This window comes from Bison bison, unplaced genomic scaffold (assembly GCF_000754665.1).
Source record: "Bison bison bison isolate TAMUID 2011002044 unplaced genomic scaffold, Bison_UMD1.0 scf7180017864486, whole genome shotgun sequence".
Classification (NCBI taxonomy): Eukaryota; Metazoa; Chordata; class Mammalia; order Artiodactyla; family Bovidae; genus Bison; species Bison bison.
This window is the reverse complement of record NW_011495046.1, coordinates 466,646-487,499: the sequence shown is the minus strand read 5'-3', so window position 1 is coordinate 487,499 and position 20,854 is coordinate 466,646.

Sequence of the window (20,854 nt, the reverse complement as noted above, 5' to 3'; positions counted from 1 at the left end):
TGGTGATGGACAGGGAGGCCTGGTGTGCTGCGATTCATGGGGTCACAATGAGTCAGACATGACTGAGCTACTGAACTGACTGAAACTGTCTTTTGAATTCAGATTCTTGTCTGTGGATTTAAAGAGCCAAAAATAATTGCCTCTAAAACTTTTTAGTAATTCAGTGATATATGGATTTCTACATAGTATCAATTATTTTGTGAATGAAATATTTCTGGCCATAATCCCCAACATTGGACTAGTCCTACCTCTTGACTCTGTTTCACCTTGGCTTGGATTTCTGTCCTAAAACTGCTGTTATGTGGAATCAGAGGGTAGTCCTCATTGTCAGACTTCAGAGCCCAAGCTTCACTGTCATTTGACATGCTCTGTGGAGCAAAGGAGATTTGTGTTTGCCTAGAGCTTATCAAGAGCCACAAATACACACCTTTGAATTACAGGCAAAGCTAAACTTCTAAATACACATCCACAGGTCAGGACTTGTGGCATATCACAGCAAGATCTGAGCTATGATTTAATATTATTTCATCTCTTCAGTGAAATTATGTTTCTGATAACCAGGGACCTTGAATCTATATTGTACTAATACTATACGTTAGTAATCTGAAAATCATCCTTCCTCTGCTTTATTGCTTAAGCAACATGAAAAGTTAAAATCACAACCTTTTGTTTAAAGAGGCCTAATGGTATGTTTTAATAATCATAAGTCTAGTTAACTGTCATTGATTTTTCTCCTCCTCCCAATGATTTTTTTTATAACTTTCTGTCATATACAGAATTCATACTTCAGCATATTATTTCGAAAAGTGATGTCGAGGGAGTTTGAAATTTCCTTGTTTCTATCTCATCACAACAAAAATGTGAAGCGATGGACAGACCAGCATTACAGCCCTTGGACAGACCAGTGTCAAAGCCCTTGGATGGACCAGTGTTACAGCTCCGTGTTACAGCTCAGTTCTATTCAGAAAGTAAAGGAAAATACATCCTTGAGGCGTGAGGACATGCCAACCGAAAAGACGCAAAGAGAAGAGAGGCCACGGCCCCATTTTGGCTCCTTTTTTCCTATGTTTTTTCTCCTCCCCTCTGGGCCTGCCCTATGTAAATTGGGCCAGGCAGGAGTACTCTTGTTTTACCTGAGGTCCTCAGACCTTCCTTTGTTCTATTTTTGCAGGCTTTTTCCTTCCTTGTCTTTTAGCAACCTCCATTCTGGACTCCTTTTTCCTATTCTAACTACCTAACTGTGAGAAATGTTCTCATATATATATGGTCATTATAATACCAATATTAAACATCAATTCAGTTCACTCACTCAGTGTGCCAGATTCTTCATGACCCCATGGATTGTAGTACACCAGGCTTCCCTGTCCATCACCAACTCCCAGAGCTTGCCCAAACTCATGTCCATCGAGTTGGGGTTGCCATCCAACCACCTCATCCTCTGTCATCCCCTTCTCCTCCCACCTTCAATCTTTCCCAGAATCAGGGTCTTTTCAAATGAGTCAGTTCTTTGCATCAGGTGGCCAAAGTATTGGAGCTTCAGCTTCAACATCAGTCCTTCCAAAGACTAGTCAGGACTGATTTCCTTTAGGATGGACTGGTTGGATCTCCTTGCACTCCAAGGGACTCTCAAGAGTCTTCTCCAACACCACAGTTCAAAATCATCAATTCTGCACTCAGCTTTCTTTATAGTCCAACTCTCAAATCCATACATGACTACTGGAAAAACCATAGCTTAGACTAGATGGACCTATGTTGCAAAGAAATGTCTCTGCTTTTTAATATGCTGTCTGAGTGAATGAAGTTTCTCAGTCATGTCTGACTATTTGTGATCCCATGGACTAGCCTTCCTTGCTCCTCCATCCATGGGATTTTCCAGGCAAGAATATTGGAGTGGGTTGCCATTTCCTTCTCCAGAGGATCTTCCCAACCAGAGATCAAACCCAGGTCTCCCGCATTGTAGGCAGACACTTTACCGTCTGAGCCATATGCTATCTAGGTTGGTCATAACTTTTCTTCCAAGGAGCAAGCATCTTTTAATTTCATGGCTGCATCACCATCTGCAGTGATTTTGGAGCCCAAAAACGTAAGATCTGTCACTGTTTCCACTGTTTCCCCATCTATTTGCCATGAAGTGATGGGATCAGATGCCATGATCTTAGTTTTCTGAATGTTGATTTTTAAGCCAGTTTTTTCACTCTCCTCTTTCAATTTCATCAAGAGGCTCTTTAGTTCTTTGCTTTCTGCCATAAGGGTGGTATCATCTGCATATGTGAGGTTACTGATATTTACTCCTGGCAATTTAATTCCAGCTTGTGCTTCATCCAGCCCGTCATTGCACATGATGCACTCTGCATATAGGTTAAATAAGCAGGGTGACAATATACAGTCTTGACATACTCCTTTCCCAAGTTGGAACCAGTTTGTTATTCCATTTTTGGTTCTAACTGTTGCTTCTTGACCTGCATACAAATTTCTCAGGAGGCAGGTAAGGTGGTCTGGTATTCCCAGCTCTTTCAGGATTTTCCACAGCTTGTTTTGATCCACAAAGTTAAAGGTTTTGGCATAGTCAATAAAGCAGAAATAGATGTTTTTCTGGAACTCTCTTGTTTTTTCTATGATCCAGCGGATGTTGGCAATTTGACATGGGCAATCTGGTTCCTCTGCCTTTTCTAAATCCCACTGGAACATCTGGAAATTCATGGTTCACATACAGTTGAAGCCTGCCATGGAGAATTTTGAGCATTACTTTGCTAGTGTATGAGACTAGTGCAATCATGCAATAGTTTGAACATCTTTGGCATTTCCCTTCTTTGGGATTGGAATGAAAACTGAACTTTTTCAGTCCTGTGGCCACTGTGGAGTTTCCCAAATTTGCTGGCATATTGTGTGCAGCACTTTAACAGCATCATCTTCTAGGATTTGAAATAGCTCAACTGGAATTCCATCACCTCCATGTACTTTGTTCACAGTGATGCTTCCCAAGGCCCACTTGACTTCATACTCCAGGATGTCTGGCTCTAGGTGAGTGACCACACCATCATGGTTATCTGGGTCATGAAGATCTTTTTTGTATAGCTTTGTGTATTTTTGCCACCTCTTCTTAATCTGCTTCTGTTGAGTCCATATCGTTTCCATCCTTTTATTGTACCCATCTTTGCATCAAATGTTCCCTTGGTATCTAATTTTCTTGAAGAGATCTCTAGTCTTCCCATTCTGTTGTTTTCCTCTATTTCTTTGCACTGATCACTGAGGAAGGCTTTCTTATCTCTCCTTGCTATTCTTTGGAACTCTGCATTCAGATGAATATATCTTTCCTTTTCTCCTTTGCCTTTTGTTTCTATTCTTTTCTCAGTTATTTCTAAGGCCTCCTCAGACAACATTTGCCGTTTTGCATTTCTTTTTCTTGGAGATGGTCTTGATCCCCACCTCCTGTACAATGTCATGAACCACCATCTATAGTTCTTCAGACACTCTATCAGATCTAATCCCTTTAATCTATTTCTCACTTCCACTGTATAATCATAAGGGATTTGACTTAGGTCGTACCTGAATTATTTAGTGGTTTTCCCTAATTTCTTTAATTTAAATCTGAATTTTGCAATAAGGCTTTCATGATCTGAGCCTGAGTCAGCTCCTGGTCTTCTTGCCTAACTATTATCTAACATGTAGACCATATTGAAGTGTCTTGAACTGCATCCCAAGTATCTTTAGTTTGTTGGTATACTGAGATTTTTAGTTATCTTCAGTTTGCTGCAGTACTGTTTTTTAACTCAATATTGAGAGTCTACACATTGCATTTTGTTGTTACATCCCTTAAAGTTCTTTAACTCTTTTTTAATTGAAGTATACTTGACAAATAATGGTATGTTTACTTCAGATATACAGTATAGTGATTCAACATTTATATTCATTACAAATTAGCCACCATCAGTCTAGTAACCATATAAAATTATTACAGTATTACTGACTATATTCCCTAGGCTTTACATTACATCATCATGATTTATTTTTATTGTAACAGAAAATTTGTACCCTTAATCCCTTTCACCTATTTTGCTTGCCTTTCACCCTCCTCTTCTCCAGTGATCACAGGATTGTTCTGTGTATCTATGAGTCTGTTTCTGTTGTGTTTATTCATTTGTTTTCTTCTTTAAATTCTACATATAAGTAAAAGAATGTAATATTCATCTTTTCCTTAAAATTATCCTCCCAATGTGTTAGATATGAAAGAACAAAGACTGACAACTGACTTTGTGAGAAATAATACAAATGAAAACATGTTTTGAAGCAGTTTTAACACATTAAAAGGAAAAAAAAAAAACCCTGCCAACTTACAATTGGATAATTGACAAACACATTTCTCAATATCAGGCTTCCCTGGGGGCTCAGCTGGTAAAGAATCTGCTTGCAGTGTGGGAGACCTGGGCTCAGTCCCTGGGTTGGGAAGATCCCCTGGAGAAGGGAAAGACTATGCACTCCAGTATTCTGGCCTGGAGAATACCATGGACTGTACAGTCCATGAGGTCACAAAGAGTTGAACATGACAGCAGCTTATGCTTTTTGAATATAAAAGGTGAAAAAATGTACCATCAGCAGATCAATGCTATAAGCAATGTTAAAGAAAATCATACCATCAGAAGAAAAGAGATGGAAATCAGTATTGACATGGAATAAATAACACTGGAAATGGGAAATATGTGGGTAAATATAAAGATTTTTTTTCTTATTTTGATTTTCAATGAAAAGTTGGACTGTTTAAGACAGTAGTTAACAAAATAAGATCTATGGACGTTATCTATTTCCTACAACCTACTTTATATGCTTTGTGAGCTAAGAGTAATTTTTACATATTTAACAATAATAAGACATAAGTAAAAATGAATACCAATTATGTGCAACAGATCTCATGTGACTGGCAATGTTTAAAACATTTGCTGTCCACCCTACTTCAGTACTCTTGCCTGGAAAATGCCATGGACAGAGGAGCCTGGTAGGCTGCAGTCCGTGGGGTCGCTAAGAGTCGGACATGACTGAGCAACTTCACTTTCACTTTTCACTTTCATGCATTGGATAAGGAAATGGCAACCCACTCCAGTGTTCTTGCCTGGAGAATCAGGGACGGGGGAGCCTGGTAGGCTGCCATCTATGGGGTCGCACAGAGTCGGACACGACTGAAACGATTTAGCAGCAGTAGCAGCCCAGTAAAATATCACAAATTTAGCATTGTGACATTTATACCATTTGGAAAAGCAAATGTATGAAAACAATAGGACAAAGTCCAGTAGAGGGAAGAGGAAATAATAATGTCACAATATTTTTCTACTATCCTCTTAAGTAATACAATTGTGAAAAGTTAATTATATAATAGCTAATGTAATAGCTAATGATAAAGTAATCATTTAAAGAGATGAACAGTTAATAAGTCAATAAAAAAGATACAATGGACTGAAAAAAATAACTGCTAATTCCAGAAAACAGGAGTGAAGAGGAAAAAGGATACAAAGATCAGATAGGACAAATAAAAATGATAAGTAAGGCAGTAGAACTAAACCTTAAAATATTAATAAATCACATTAAATATACAAATGGTCATGATATCCTATTAAATGACAGATAAGTCAGATTGCATAAAAAGCAAGATGCAAATAAATATATGTGGTATGCAGTAAGCTCCTTTCAAGCATAGAGACATAAATGGGTCAAAGTCAAATAATGAGAAAATATATGTAGTACTCAATAGCCTCTTGATGAAAGTGAAAGTGGAGAGTGAAAAAGTTGGCTTAAAGCTCAACATTCAGAAAACGAAGATCATGGCATCCGGTCCCACCACTTCATGGGAAATAGATAGGGAAACAGTGGAAACAGTGTCAGACTTTATTTTTATGGGCTCCAAAATCACTACAGATGGTGTCTGCAGCCATGAAATTAAAAGACGCTTACTCCTTGGAAGGAAAGTTATGACCAACCTAGATAGCACATTCAAAAGCAGAGACATTACTTTGCCAACAAAGGTCCATCTAGTCAAGGCTATGGTTTTTCCTGTGGTCATGTATGGATGTGAGAGTTGGACTGTGAAGAAGGCTGAGCCCCGAAGAATTGATGCTTTTGAACTGTGGTGTTGGAGAAGACTCTTGAGAGTCCCTTGGACTGCAAGGAGATCCAACCAGTCCATTCTAAAGGAGATCAGCCCTGGGATTTCCTTGGAAGGAATGATGCTAAAGCTGAAACTCCAGTACTTTGGCCACCTCATGTGAAGAGTTGACTCATTGGAAAAGACTCTGATGCTGGAAGGGATTGCGGGCAGGAGGAGAAGGGGATGACAGAGGATGAGATGGCTGGATGGCATCGCTGACTCGACAGACATGAGTCTCAGTGAACTCCGGGAGTTGGTGATGGACAGGGAGGCCTGGCGTGCTGCGATTCATGGGGTCGCAAAGAGTCGGACATGACTGAGCGACTAATATTATCTGATCCGAAGCTAATATAAAGAAAGCTACAATGGCTATAATAATATGAGATGAGATAAATTTGAAGCAAAGAATAATGCCATCAATAATATGAGTTATTTATAATTATAAAGAACATATAATAATAGCCCTAAATGTTTATGTTCCTATTACCAAAGTTTATAGATATTTTTATTTTAATTAATGGAATTGAAAGGAGAAATGGGCAGATTCTCAACTACAGTGAAAGATTTTTATACTGGATATAAACAAAACAAAAATAAATAAGGATTTAGAAGACTTGAACAACAATATAAACAAATTTTATCTAATAAATAGTTTTAGAACCTTTTACTCCACAGTAACAAAATAGTCATTCCTCTTAATTGCACATAGAACTTTTACCAGGATAGACTGTATCATGATTATATGCATATCTCAGTAAATTGAAAAGCATTCAGATCCTGCAAAGAATACTGTATAACAAACATGAGATTAAATTAGAAAACCATAATATAAGAAATCTGGAAAATTTCTAAACAAAATAAACCAACATCTGTAAATAAAATTTGGGTCAAAGAGTTTATTTTTGTACATGGTGTTAGAGAATGTTCTATTTTCATTTTCTTTTACACGTAGCTGTTTAATTTTCTCAGTACTGTTTATTGAAGGGACTGTCTTTTCTCCATTGTATATTCTTGCCTCTTTTGTCATAGATTAATTGATCATAAGTGTGTAGATTTATTCATGGGCTCTCTATCCTGTTCCATTGATATATGTATCTATTTTTGTGCCAGTACCATACTGTTTTGATTACTGTAGCTTTGTAAGGTAGTCTGAGGTCAAGGAGTGTTTTCTTCCATCTCTGTTCTTCTTTCTCAGAATTGTTTTGGCTATTCACAGTCTTTTATGTTTCCATAACTTTTTTTTTTTTTTTGATGAAAAGGATAATAGTGGCTTTATCTCTTTGCCAGGCAAAATGGAAACACAACAGGCTAACACCTCAAGAACTATGCCTCATTCATACAAGATTAATTTTTTTTCTAGTTCTGTGTGAAACGCCATATATATATGAATAGCATCAAATCTATAGATTACCTTGGGTAGTATGATCATTTTAATAGTACTGATTCTTCTGGTCCACAAACATGATAAATCTTTCCATCTGAAGGGAATGAGAATTTATTTGGGACTGAATGAAATTGAAAACAAGATATATCAAAATTCTTGGGATCTGAAAGTTTTAAAGTGGTACATAAAGGAAATTTTGAACTTAAAACACATAAGTAAAAGAAAAAACTAGTCTTATATTGTGACCTACATATGCTTTCTTCTTAAGACATTAGAAAAAGAAAAGTTAAGTTTAATCCAAAATAAGCAGAATTAAAGAAATAGCAAAATAACAAAGATAAAAACAAATAAAATGGAAAACTAAAAATCAAGAATGAAAATCAGTGAAATTGAAAGCTGACTTTTTGAGAGTGTCAATAAATTGGTCAAAGGTTTTAGCCAGATTGATAATGAAAAAGAACATGTGTTACCAATACTAAGATGAGAAAAAGAGTAAGATGAGGAACAGCAGTATAAATCCTATGAAACTGAAGAAGATAAGGGAAATTTATAAACAACTTTATACTAACAGTTTGAAACTTAGATGATTCAAATTTCCTGAAAGACACAAACAACTGACTCTCACTCAAGAAGCAAGAGATAATCTGAAAAGCCATGTACCTATTAGAGGAATTAAAGTTTTTGGTTAAAAACATTTCTACATAGAAAATTTCCAGTCAGATGACTTCACTGATGAATTCTACCAAACATTAAAATAAGAGAAATATCAACAATACTAGCATCTAGAATATTTGACACAGAGTAGTTCAGTTCAGCTTAGTTCAGTCACTCAGTCATGTCCAACTCTTTGTGACTCCATGAATCGCAGCACGCCAGGCCTCCCTGTCCATCACCAACTCCCGGAGTTCACTGAGACTCATGTCTGTCGAGTCAGCGATGCCATCCAGCCATCTCATCCTCTGTTGTCCCCTTCTCCTCCTGCCCCCAATCCCTCCCAGCATCAGATCTTTTCCAATGAGTCAACTCTTCGCATGAGGTGGCCAAAGGACTGGAGTTTCAGCTTTAGCATCATTCCTTCCAAAGAAATCCCAGGGCTGATCTCCTTTAGAATGGACTGGTTGGATCTCCTTGCAGTCCAAGGGACTCTCAAGAGTCTTCTCCAACACCACAGTTCAAAAGCATCAATTCTTCGCTGCTCAGCTTTCTTCACAATCCAACTCTCACATCCATACATGACCACAGGAAAAACCATAGCCTTGACTAGATGGACCTTTGTTGGCAAAGTAATGTCTCTGCTTTTGAATATGCTATCTAGGTTGGCATAACTTTCCTTCCAAGGAGTAAGTGTCCTTTAATTTCATGGCTGTAATCACCATCTGCAGTGATTTTGGAGTAGTTATGTAATAAGTATTAATTTAATTGATTAAATCTATTTTTAATATCTCTGTCTTCAAACATTTATGAGCACAAAGCTATGTATGTGTGCTTTAAATTTAGTTTCATTTTAGGGGTCAGTATTTAGTTAGAAATTTCTATGGATCCAACGATGTTATATCTTCTATTCATTACTAAAATGTGAACCTATAGATTGTGAACATTCAAATTTCAAAAAAGGAAGATTACGCAGTCAGAATCCCACTGTTTCCTCTCTGTATTGTGAAACTGCTGTACATTCATCACTATACTACAAAAGTAATTGTATTTGTGCTTATGACATGTATGTGTATCTGTATTAAAAAAAAAAAACTCTTTTTATTCATTACAAAAAACCATACAACTTTGCAGTATTCTTACCATAAACAGAGTAACATCTGACCCAAATAAGAACATTGACCCAATTGCATGGCACATTTGAAAAACCCAATTTTATCATCCTTGTATATTTTTGGACTCCAGCAAAGGAAATATAATGATGCCCACGTAAATAATTTGGGGGATTTGGTTGTTTTGCTCTGTATCCCAGTCATGCTTTGCTTTGCAACTAACTTGGTGTGACAGGCTATGAAACTCTTTTCTCTTCTATTTCCTTTCCAAAGGAACTCTTCTAAGGTCATTTAAACAGATGTCAATTTTAATAGAGCAAGGATATGTTCTCAGGGTTTATACCTGCTTGCTCATTTACTCAGTTGTGTCTGACTCTTTGTGACCCCACAGACTGGAGCCCACCAGGCTCCTCTGTCCATGGGATCTTAGAGAGAAGAATACTGGAGTGGATTGCCATTTCTTCCACCAAGGGATCTTCCAAACCCAAGGATCGAACTCACATCTCCTGCTTTGGCAGGCGGACTCTTTACTACCGAGCCACCTGGGAAGCACTCAGAATTTACCTAAGAGATCAATTATAGATGTTCATTGAATTTTGCCTATTCTGAAAATCATGCATGCACCTATGTGTTAAGTTGTTTCAGTCATGTTCGACACTTTGTGACCCCATGGATTATAGCCTGCCAGTTTCCTCTTTCTGTGGAATTCTCCAGGCAAGAATACTAGAATGGGTTGCTGTGCCCTTTTCCAGGGGATCTTCCCAACCCATGGATTGAACCCACATCTCTTATATCTCCTGCATTGGCAGGTGGGTTCTTTACCAACTACCACCACCCTGGGAAGTCCAATGAAAATCATACACCTAAATAAAACATATGTATTCATTTAATATAAATGAGAGCAAAGTGTGAGATGGGAGGGGATTTGTTGATAGATATTTCAGTAGTTCTATCTTGGGAGATGTCCAATACTTATTTATTTCTATTTTTTAATGTAATTTTAAAATTAAAAAGTTTTTATTTGTATCCATTCCTAATTTCAATAGTTCAGAGACAAAATTGTAATAAGTATAAATTTGAATCATGTTTTTTAATTGTATAGATTTGGTTAAGAAGAGAACAAAGGAAATGATGTTTAAGTTGAATTTGACTTCTATTTGTTTTTGTTTTATGCTTAAATTTTTAAAGTTTTCAAGACAAATAATGATACAAAGTTTATCAGAAAAATCATTTATCTTTTCCGTGTAATAAAACTTTTAAAGAATGAAATTATAGGAATATTGCTGCTGCTGCTGCTGATGCTAAGTCGCTTCAGTCATGTCCGACTCTGTGCGACCCCATAGACGGCAGCCCACCAGGCTCCCCCGTCCTTGGGATTCTCCAGGCAAGAACACTGGAGTTGGTTGCCATTTCCTTCTCCAATGCATGAAATGAAAAGTGAAAGTGAAGTCGCTCAGTCGTGCCCGACCCTCAGAAACCCCATGGACTGCAGCCCTCCAGGCTCCTTCATCCATGGGATTTTCCAGGTAAGAATATTAGCACCGATTATTTTTTAATCCAAAAGAAATTTATTTTTTTTAATTTTATATTGGAGTATAGTTGACTAACTGGAGTAGAAAATGGCAACTCACTCCAGTATTCTGCCTGGGAGATTACATGAATGGAAGACCCTGATGGGCTTACAGTCCATGGAAATGCAAAGAGTCAGGTACAACTGAGCAACTGAGCACACATAGTTGATTAACAGCATTGTATTAGCTTCAGGTTAAAGCAAAGTGATTCAGTTATATATGTTATACAGTGGGTTCTGGTTGGTTATCTATTGTAAATATAGCCATGTGTACATGTCAATCCCAAACTCCCAATCTATCCTCTCCCTCACCCCAGTTCAATCCCCCTGGTAACCATATGCTCATATTCTATGTCTGTAGGACTGTTTCTGTTTTATAAATAAATTCAATTGTGTCATTTGATATTTGTCTTTCTCTGTTGGACTTACTTCACTTAATAGATCTATCCATGTTGCTGTAATTGGCATTATTTCATTCTTTTTCATCACTGAGTATTATCTACTGTGCATATGTATCACATAATCTTTATCCATTCATCTGTTGATGGACATTTAAGTTGCTTCCACATTTTGGCTATTGGAAACAGTACTGCAATGAATATTGGGGTGCATATATATTTTTGAACTGTATTTTTTCCAGATATACACCCAGAAGTAGGATTGCTGGATCATATGGTAACTCTATTTTTAGTATTCTAAGGAATTTACATATTGTTCTCCATAGTGGCTGTACCATTTACATTCCCACCAACAGTATAGGAAGTTCCCTTTTCTCCACATAGAAGCCTGGTAAGCTACAGTCCATGGGGTCGCAAAGAGTCGGACGCAACTGAGCGACTTCACTTTCTTCCTTTCTCTAGTACTTACTGTTTATAGATTTTTGATGATGGCCATTCTGACTAGTGTGAGGAGATGCCTCATTAAGTTTCGATTTGTTTCTAATAATTAGTGAATTAGTGATGTTGAGTATCTTTCCATGTGTTTCTTGACCATCTGAATGTCTTCTTCAGAGAAATGTCTATCTTGGTCTTCTGCCCATTTTTTGATTGTTTTTTTGTTGTTGAGCCACATGAGCTATTGTAAAATTTGGAGATTAATCCTCTGTCATTTTCTAATGTTAAATATATATTCTCCCATTAAGTGGATTTTCATTTCATTTTATCAGTGGTTTCCTTTGCTGTGCAGAAACTTTTGAGTTTAATTAGAGCCTGTTTCTTTATTTCTGTTTTTATTTCCATTACTGTAGGAGATGCATCAAGAAGGATATTGCCGCAGTTTTTGTCAGTGTTCTGCCTATGTTTTCCTCTAAGAATTTTATAGTGTCCAGTGTTATACTTAGGCTTTTAATCCCTTTTGAATTTATTTTTGTATGTGATGTTAAATAATATTCTAATTCCATTTTTTTACATGTAACTGTATAATCTTCTCAGAAACATCTATTGAAGAGACTGTCTTTTCTCCATTGAATATTCTTGCCTCCTTTGTCATAGATTAATTGGCCATACGTGTGTGGGTTTATTTCTGGGATTTCTATCCTGTTCCATTGATTTGTATTTCTGTTTTTGTGCCAGTACCATACTATTTTTCTGACTGTAGCTCTGTACCATAGTCTGAAGTCAAGGAGTCTGATCTCTCCAGCTCCTTTTTTCTTTCTTAAGATTAATTAAGTTATTTGCAGTCATTTGAGTCTCCATACAAATTTCAAGATTTTTTTTTCTTTCTAGTTCTGTGAAAAATGACATTGGTAATTTGATAGGAATTGTATTAAATCTGTAGATGGCTTGGGTAGTATAGTCATTTTTACAATATTAATTTTTCCAAAGAACATGGTATATCTTTTCATCTGTTTGTGTCATTTTTTATTTCTTTCATCAGAATGTTATAGTTTTTGGAGTACAAGTTTTTTGCCTCCTTAGGTAGGCTAATTAATATAGATCTTATTCTTTTTGATGCAATGGTAGACAGGTTCTTTTTCTTTGATTTCCCTTTCTGAATCTTTATTGTTAGTGTATAAAAAGGCAGCAGATTTCTGTATATTTATTTATATCCTGCAACTTGACCAAATTCATTGATGAGTTCTTGTAATGTTCTGGCAGCATCTTTATGATTTTCTATGTGTAGTATGATGTCATCTGCAAATAGTGACAGTATTACTTCTTTTCCAATTTGGATTCCTTTTCTTTTTCTTCTGTAATTGCCATGCCTGGAACTTCTAATACTATGATCATTAAAAGTGGTAAGAGTGGGCATCATTGTCTCGTTCATGATCTTAGTAGAAATGCTTTTAGCTTTTCACCACTGAGTACAATGTTAGCTCTAGATTTGTCATAGATGGTGTTTATTATGTTGAAGTATGTTCCCTCCATGACACTTTCTAGAGATTTTTATCCTAAATAGGTGTTGAATTTTTTCAAAAACTTTCTGCATCTAATTAGATGATAATATGATTTTTATTCTTCATTTTGTTGATATCATGTATAAAGCTGATTGATTTGCATATTTTGAAAAATCCTTGCATCTGTGGGATAAATCACACTTGATCGTGGTATATTGTTGGGGGCCAGCGTGAGGCACTCTGCCCATGGCAAAGGTCATGAGGAAGGAGGCTCGACATATGCAAAGGCGGGATCAAGCCTCAGGAGTCCCCCTGGAAATCCTCGAGCATCTACCCCCATAACCAGAGCCTGCCTACTTTACTAATTTGTGCTCTCACCTACACCTCTGACTTTACGGAGGGCTGTCCCCCACCACCTCTTTCGGAGAAGGAGTTAACTTAGAGCTCCAGTTAATAAAAACTCCTGGGCGTGACAAGAGTGTTTTAACCTACAAACTCCTCTGAAGGTTCTCTAGCCTACCTGACAGGCTTGTCCGGCCACATGTGATTGCTCACAGCCTCCCAACTGTAAGAGGCATGAGATGCTTTAAACCTTCTAAAAACAGGTTCCTCAGAAAAGTTAAAAAACCCATTAGTATAAGTATAGTGGGCTGATTAGAAATTGTATTGGTGAAGGGTTTTTCATTTGTTGAGCCAATGTTTGTTGCTAAGTCTCCACATCCCCTGCCCTTACACACATTAATGAATATATAGAAGAAATAAGTATTAACCTTTGATATTAATCATGTTAGACCTTAGGCTAAGTAAATTCTTTCCTTAATTAAAACCCACTACACCCTCACCCTATAGGAATGTAACTTTATCTGGTACCTTCGGAAGGTGGAGTCTTTTTTAAGAATAATCACCCCTGGAGAAATAAGTGTCCTGGTTAACTGACCGCCGTCACAAGGAGAGGGTCATAAATTGTCAGCAGGCCCCCTGGCCAGAAGATGATGTAACACCCCTAAGACCTCTGTATACATTTGCATGAAGCACCTGACTTTGATAAAAGTCAGGACTGCTGACCCCGCGTGACTTTTGCATAACATCTCAGTGTATAAAAGTAGACCATGGAAAATAAAGAATTGGGATCAGTTCCTCGAAATACTGGTCTCCCCATGTCGTTCTCCCTCTCAAACTCTGGCTGAGTCTCCATCTGGAGCGTGGAGCCTGCCACGCTTATTAATTATGCCTGGGCTTCTAGGATCCAACCGGGGAGGCCTCAGTGTCTCCTCTCCTTCAGGAGAACAGAAGGACGCCTGCGGCCTACGTAAGTAGTGCAAGCTTCTTGTCTTGAAGTTTTATTGGTTTCCCGCGTAAACCAAGCTACTCAGCCTCTTTTCTCCACTGAATTTTCCTACTGAGCTATCCTCATTCTATTACTCTTTATATCTCTAATTAATATCTAATTGAAGCTATTGTATCCTGATCCTCGCCGACGCCGTCCCCGCTTCGAACTCCCTGGATCAGCCAGGGCTGGACCTCGGCAATGTATGATCCTTTTATTGTATTGTTGGGTTTGGGTCACTAGTATTTTGTTGAGGATTTCTGATCCTATGTTCACCAGTGATATTGTTCCACAATTTTCTTTTGTTGTAGTTATCTTTGTCTAGTTTTGGTCTTGTCCCTCTGGTGGGCAAGTCCATGTAAAGGGGTGTGTTTATCAGGCAGCTGTGTGCTCACGAATACTTTAAACAGCCTGTCTGCTGTCCCTGCCCTGTTGCTTGTTTAGTCTAAGGCATCCCAGCACTGGTACCTACAGGCTATTGGGTGGGGACAGGTCTTAGTGAGTAAACAGTGACAGCTCCTAAGAGGGCTCATGCTTATGAGTACTCTCCAGAACTACTGCAACCAGTGGCATTGTTTCTGCAGTGAACCATAGGCGTAACTCACCACCTTTGCAGGAGACCCTCCAATACTAACAGGTAAGTCTGGCCCAGTTTCTTATGAGGTCACCACTTTTATTCCCTGGATCCTGGTGTACACAAGACCCTTTGTGTGCCCTCCAAGAGAAGAGTTTCTGTTTCCGCCAGTTCTGTGGAATTCCTGAGAGCAAACCCCCTTGGCCTTAAAAGTCAGATTCTCTGGGGGATCCTCTTCCTGGTTGCTAGACTTCTAGGCTGGGTAACCTGGAGTGGAGCTCAGAACTTTTTCTCCTGTGGGAAAACTTCTTTGGCATAATTATTTTTCAGTTCGTGAGTCACCCATACAGTGTGTATGGGATTTGATTTTATAAAGATTTCACTCCTCCTACCATCTCACCCAAAAAAGATGTCCTTTTCATTATAGGTGACTGGAATGCAAAAACAGGAAGTCAATACCTGGAGTAACAGGCAAATTTGGCCTTGGAGTACAGAATGAAGTAGGACAAAGGCTAATAGAGTTATACCAAGAGAACACACTGGTCATAGCAAACACCCTCTTTCAACAACACAAGAGAAGACTCGACACATGGACATCACCAGATGGTCAATACCGAAGTCAGACTGATTATATTCTTTGCAACCAAAGATGGAGAAGTTCTATACAGTCAGCAAAAACAAGACTGGGAACTGACTGTGGCACAGACCATGAACTCCTTATTGCCAAATTCAGACTTAAATTGAAGAACATAGGGAAAACCACTAGACCATTCAGGTATGCTGCTGCTACTGCTGCTAAGTCACTTCAGTCTTGTCTGACTCTGCTTGACCCCCGAGACGGCAGCCCACCAGGCTCCCCCATCCCTGGGATTCTCCAGGCAAGAACACTGGAGTGGGTTGCCATTTCCTTCTCCAATGCATGAAAGTGAAAAGTGAAAGTGAAGTTGCTCAGTCGTGTCCGACTCCCAGAGACCCCATAGACTGCAGCCTTACAGGCTCCTCCGTCCATGGGATTTGCCAGGCAAGAGTACTGGAGTGGGGTGCCGTTGCCTTCTCCAGACCATTCAGGTATGACATACATCAAATATACAGTGGAAATGACAAATAGATTCAAGGGATTAGATCTGATATAAAGATCTGATATACATAGCCTGAAGAACTATGGACAGAGGTTCGTGACATTATACAGGAGGCAGGAATCAAGACCATCCCCAAGGAAAAGAAATGCTAAAAGGCAAAATGGTTGCCTGAAGAGGCTGTACAAATAGCTGTGAATAGAGAAGAAGTGAAAGGCAAAGGAGAAAAGAAATATATACCCATTTGAACGTAGAGTTCCAAAGAATAGCAAGGAGAGATCAAAAAGCCTTCCTCAGTGCCATCAATGCAAAGAAATGGAGGAAAACAAGAGCATGGGGAAGACTAGAGATCTATTCAAGAAAATTAGAGACACAAAGGGAACATTTCATGCAAAGATGGGAAAAATAAAGGGCAGAAATGATATGGACCTAACAGAATGGTATGGACCTATTTTGGGGGGAGGGGCTCCAAAATCACTGCAGATAGTGACTGCAGCCATGAAATTAAAAAACGCTTACTCCTTTGAAGAAAAGTTATGACCAACCTTGACAGCATATAAGAGTGGAGACATTTCTTTGCCATCCAAAGGTACATCTAGTCAAGGGTATGGTTTATCCAGGCGTCATGTATGGATGTGAGAGTTGGACTGTAAAGAAAGCTGAGCACTGAAGAATTGATGGTTTTGAACTGTGGTGTTGGAGAAGACTCTTGAGAGTCCCTTGGACTGCAAGGAGATCCAACCAGTCCATCCTAAAGGAAATCAGTCCTGAATATTCATTTGAAAGACTGATGCTAAAGTTGAAACTCTAATACTTTGGCCACCTGATGGGAAGAACTGACTCATTTGAAAAGACCCTGATGCTGGGAAAGATTGAAGGTGGGAGGAGAAGGGGATGGCAGAGGATGAGATGGCTTGATGGCATCACCGACTCAATGGACTTGAGTTTGTGTAAACTCCCAGAGTTGGCAATGGACAGTGAAGCCTGGCGTGCTGCAGTCCATGGGGTCGCAAAGAGTCAGACATGATTGATTGACTGAACTGACTGATTGACCATCTCACTGTGGCTTCTTCTTTGTCTTTGGATCTAGGGTATCCTTTTGGGTTGTTTCCAGCATTTTTTATTGATGGTAGGTGAGCAGTTAGTTGTGATTTTAGTGTTTTCCTTGGAAGAGGTGAGCTCATGTCCTTCTGTTTGTCTCCTCCCTTGTAGCACTATTTTTGTTGTTAGCACTGAATTTATTTTGACCAGGTGAGATTAGATTTGTAGATTGTATCTTATCTACATAGATTAATAGCATACAGGATAAATTGCCATAATAGCATCAGTTATTTAAACTTCTGCATGTCCACACCTTTGTCAATCTGTGTTGCTATTCTTCTTAAAACAGAGGTAGCACCAGTTTTCCACCCCTTGAATTGACCAGTTTGTAACTTTATTTGGCCCATTACTAGAGTATTCCTAGCATGAAATCAAACTCTGTTTTCACTTGCCTGTTATTGATCTCTACTGTGACCATGATAAATGGCCATGATGAAAGAAATGTAGGACAGTTGTATATTGACCCAACTGTCTTGGACAAGGCCATAATACAGATAAGCCAGTTAGAGAGTCCATCCCCAGATATGTGGATGAGTCAAGCTAAGATGCGCTGAACTCTCTAGCTCATGAGTGGGCCCACTGAGAATAGTTAAACTTTTTTTTTTTAATACTTTTTTTTTTTTTTTACTGAATAATATATAGTTAAACTTTTAAATAAAGAAAATGTATATGTTATATTTCACAAAGATTTCTGTGATTAATTGCTATGCAGTATTATTTTTAAACTTTTTATTTTGAAACAATCAAATTGTATATTTACTGAAGAATTATAAATGTTGTGCAGAGTTCCTACATACTCTTCAGTAAGCTTCTCCTAATGTTAGCATCCCAAATAACTGTGTTACATTTACCAAAATTAGGAAATTATCATTGGCACAAACTTTATTGGATTTCATTGTTTTTTCCCCTAAGGTCCTTTTGGTGTCTGAAGACCAATCCAGGATAACACATTGCATTTAGTTGTCATTTTTTTATAATTATTTATCAGATGACCCCTTGGATGCAGTGAATGATACCAGGATAAACACCTGCCTTGTACTGTTTCAGTTTTCCCTGTTTATACTTTACGTTAGGGCAGTGCTTCTCAGACTGCAATATGCATACAAATTAGCTGAGCATCTTATTACAATGCAAATTATCTTTCAGTAAATTAGAGTAAGTTCAGTAAATTAGGATAAGAGATTCTGCTTCCCTAAGAAGCTCTCAGATGATGTGAATATTGTCCATTCATGAGCCATACTTTTGATTGCAAGGACCTGAAACACAGAAATTATAATTAAGATAGTATGCGTGCTAACTCTGTAAAGACTTATTTCCAGAGTTAGCTCTGTAGCAACACAATCATGTGCCTTACAATTCGAGCAAACAGAAACTGAGAAACTTGCGGAGCACGGTGCTGTGAAAGAAGATAAAGTATATGTGAGGCTTCTACGATCACACAGCTTGTAAGAGGACCAGAAATTAAAATGGACCTTCTTAAATAATAATCAAAATTCCACAAACAAAGCTGTTAGAAATGAGTCTCCACACCCAATTCATACTCTCTTCTGCTCTAAATTTTAATCAGTTATCTGTTCAGTTCAGTTCAGTCACTCAGTTGTGTCCGACTATTTGCAACCCCATGGACTGCAGCATGCCAGGCCTCCCTATCTATTGCCAACTCCCAGAGCTTATTTGAACTCATGTCCATTGAGTTGGTGATGACATCCAGCCATCTCATTCTCTGTCATCCCCTTCTCCTCCCGCCTTCAATCTTTCCCAGCATCAGGGTCTTTTCAAATGAATCAATTCTTCCCATCAGGTAGCCAAAGTATTGGAGTTTCAGCTTTAGCATCAGTCTTTCAAATGAATATTCAGGACTTATTTCCTTTAGGATGGACTGGTTGGATCTCCTTGCAGTCCAAGGGACTCTCAAGAGTCTTCAACACCACAGTCCAAAATCATCAATTCTTCAGCTCTCAGCTTTCTTTATAGTCCAACTCTCACATCCATACATGACTACTGGAAAAACCATAGGCTAGACTGGATGGACCTTTGTTAGCAAAGAAATGTCTCCTCTTTTTAATATGCTGTCTAGGTTGGTCATAACTCTTCTTCCAAGGAACAAATGTCTTTTAATTTCATGGCTGCAGTCACCATCTGCAGTGATTTTGGAGCCCCAAAAAAGTAAAGTCTGTCACTGTTTCCCCATCTATTTGCCATGAAGTGATGGTACCAGATGCCATGATCTTAGTTTTGTGAATGTTGAGCTTTAAGCCAACTTTTTCACTCTCCTCTTTCACTTTCATCAAGAGGCTCTTTAGCTCCTCTTCACTTTCTGCAATAAGGGTGGTGTCATCTGCATAGTTGAGGTTATTTATATTTATCCTGGCAATCTTGATTCCAGCTTGTACTTCATCCAGCCCAGCATTTCTCATGGTGTACTCTGCCTAGAAGTTAAATAAGCAGGGTGACAATATACAGCCTTGACGTACTCCTTTGTCTTATTTGGAACCAGTCTGTTGTTCATGTGCAGTTCTAACTGTTGCTTCCTGACCTACCTACAAATTTGTCAAGAGGCAAGCCAGGTGGTCTGGTATTCCCATCTCTTTAAAAATGTCTAGAGTTTGTTTTGATCTGTATAGTCAAAGGATTTGGCTTTGGATCAATAAAGCAGAAATAGATGTTTTTCAGGAGCTGTCTTCCTTTTTTGATGATCCAACGGATGTTGGCAATTTGATCTCTGCCTCTTCTTAATCCAGCTTGACATCTGAAAGTTCACATTTCACCTACTATTGATCCTGGCCTGGAGAATTTTGAGCAGTACTTTACTAGCGTGTGAGATGAGGGAAACTGTGAGGTAGTTTGATCATTCTTTGGCATTGCCTTTCTTTGGGATTGGAATGAAAAGTGACCTTTTCCAGTCATGTGGCCACTGCTGAGTTTTCCAAATTTAATCAGTTGTAATACAATCTTATTTATATTATCTTTAGTGGAACACTGTTCCTTCCTTCCAACCATCATAATTTATACTCATGAAAGAATAATACCCCCAACTGTGTAAAATAAAAGGATAGAAGGCAATAAAAGAAAATAACCCTGGAAATTTGTGCACCAAGAAATGTAAGTCAGTCTTTCTTTAAAGCTCATTATATTTTCTATTCATGTCTTCCTCCAGGAATTCAAACATGTAATATAGAAAAAGATTCCTTTAAAATCAAATGGTGTATTTATAATTCAAAGGTAAATTTTAGTCGAGTATAAAAAGGAAATTTCATGTAAATTTTAAAACTTGATTATAATTTCTGATTTCAATCTAGTGCATTTTTTTTTTAGATCAGTATAGCCTGTTATGATGATGTGTGACTGTGAAGTAGGACTGAAATTACAGCTTACAGTTAGCCCCCAAGGTAAAAGAATAACCAGGTAGCCCCTCAAATTTTCATTTCCTGTTACTAAACAAAACTGGGCAGACAGTAAACCATGGTAAGCAGTCTTTGATTTTGTGTTTTCTAAAGAAAGCTGAGCACCAAAGAATTGATGCTTTTGAACTGTGGTGTTGGAGAAGACTCTTGAGAGTCCCTTGGACTGCAAAGAGATCCAACCAGTCCA